This window comes from Nicotiana tabacum, unplaced genomic scaffold (assembly GCF_000715075.1).
Source record: "Nicotiana tabacum cultivar K326 unplaced genomic scaffold, ASM71507v2 Un00405, whole genome shotgun sequence".
NCBI classification, from domain to species: domain Eukaryota; kingdom Viridiplantae; phylum Streptophyta; class Magnoliopsida; order Solanales; family Solanaceae; genus Nicotiana; species Nicotiana tabacum.
In genome coordinates, this window is record NW_027438642.1 from 32,501 (window position 1) to 35,000 (window position 2,500).

Genomic DNA, 2,500 nt, shown 5'->3' on the forward strand with positions numbered 1-2,500 from the left:
GTTCCTTAAAAACCTCCGCCTTCTTTAAAATATCCTGAACAGTTCCTGTAGGTTGAGCCCCTTTTTCAAGGAAATATAAAATAGCAGGAACATTTAAATAAGTTTGATTCTTTATCGGATCATAAAAACCCACTTTCCGAAGATCTTTTCCTTCTCTTCGGGATCGAACATCAATTGCAACGATTCGATAGACGGCTCATTGGGATAGATGTAGATGAACAACACCCCCCCTAGAAACGTATAGGAAGCTTTCTCCTCGTACGGCTCGAGAAAAATGATTGATTCGAGGTTTTATCTCTGTATGGAATTCTATCTAAGAAATGACAACTGGGTCCATAAAATGATCAAATCAATTAAAGATGTAAGTCTTTTTTTTCTTCTTTCTTCCTGAAAATGAAAAAGAAACCATTCGTACTCTCATAACTCAAGTTGGATAACTTTCAAACAGTTCAAAGGAAAATCTTTCGGCAATTTCATTTATTGAGCGGTCTTTCCTCCTTTTATGTTTGTCTCGTTTAAAATGGATTTGGATTCTTCAGTTCGATCCAGTTATTAAGACAATAAAAAAGGTGTTTCCTTGTTCTGGGATCCTTTATCTTTGTTTTATTTTAAATCATTGGGTTTAGACATTACTTCGGTGCTTTTTAATCCTTTCAAAATGGCAGCAACATACCCCTTTTGCGATTTCTATGAAAGAATCCTACAGACGATGGATTCCCGCGTGAAACACTTTGGATCGAAAAAGTTTGATCAATTCCAAGGAATTTTTGAATTGGAAACTTGCTCGAATTGGATTCTTTCGATTTCCATACCGAAAATATATTTACGAAGTTGTTCCAATTTTTTTATTGATTGGCATTAACCCTAGACTCTTGCCCCGAGAAATAAATTAATACTTTCTACTCGAGCTCCATCATGGACTATTTACATTCCAAGACAACAAAAAAGAGGGGTTCTAATGAAACAGAACCAATGATGTCGAGCCAAGAGCACCTTCATTCCTACATAAAATGGTGGATGTACAAATCCACAACGGATCCTGTCCTTCAAGTCGCACGTTGCTTTCTACCACATCGTTTCAAACGAAGTTTTACCATAACATTCCTCTAAGAACCGGTATGGAATTGATTCAATTATGGAATCATGAATAGTCATTGGTTGGGCTGATGTATAAACACCATAATCTATACTTTGTTCTATATCTATATACTATAGAGATAGGTGGATAAATATTTTTCTTTAGTAAGACCCCATCGCTAATATTAATTTATCTAACATATTAATTAATATTTAATATATAAATAATATATAGAAATAATAATAAATAAGAATAATAATAAATAAGACGAATAAATGAGTTCTTTTTGATTCTGCATCTTCACGTGACTCAATAGGAGAGATTGACCTATTTCATACTTCTTCAAATAGCAAAGATTCCGCTTATAAGGAATGATTAAAACTATTTATATTTCTAAATTTAGAAAGTTCCCTTTTCGACATCATTATTTGAAGAAAATTTGATAGTTAAAGATCACTTTTGATCATCTTAGGAAAGAAAAAAGATAAGTCTTTCTTTTTTAATTGAATCATCAACGATTTCAATGATCTAAAATAGATAAATACACCAAACAACAAATCCAATTTTTTTTTATGAGATGGATAAAAAAAGATTAATATAAGGTAAGATTTTCATTCTTATTCTTTTTTTTTTTTCATCTGATTGATAAAATCCAAAGAATGGGGAGGGTTTCGTATCTATCAATTCGATCAAATAGACTGAGCAATTGTCACCGTTTATAGATATTGAAATGAATGCCTTCCCATTACTGATTAACTCCTATCTACCCCATTCTATGGGACTGATGCAGCATAAATCAAAAGAAAAGAGGGGGGTGTCCTAGTCTTTTTGATTTTTACGAAATGCGAGCTGTCTAGGCACAAAGCCAAACAAGTCCAGATTAAGTCAAGTTTTTGCTCCTATTTTTTGATATTTTAGCCTAACTCATTGATTAAGAATTAAGAGACTTAGTGAATTTAATTAGTACCAAAAATCCCCTCTTGGCGAAAAGTCAAGAAATCCACAAAAAAGAAAATGGAATCTAATTAGGCTAATTTAGGGGATAGAGAATACGAGATAGGGAATATAGATTCTTTCGCATCTCGATTCCGTTTTTGAAAAAAAAAATGATTCATCGAAGAAAAAAATCAGAAACAACAATCACATTCCAGCTAACATTTCGATTTTAAACAGAACATTGTTAAAAAAGCAATCTATATTCTCATAGAATATATATATGTTCTGGGACGGAAGGATTCGAACCTCCGAATAGCGGGACCAAAACCCGTTGCCTTACCACTTGGCCACGCCCCATTTAGATTTCTATTCGATACTAAGAAAGTATATTGCTTGTTTTGTTTGTTTGTCAACTCTAGTCCAAATATCTATAGAATAGATTAGATTGGTACTAGGATTTTGCGATGTTTTTGGTATGTGTAGATA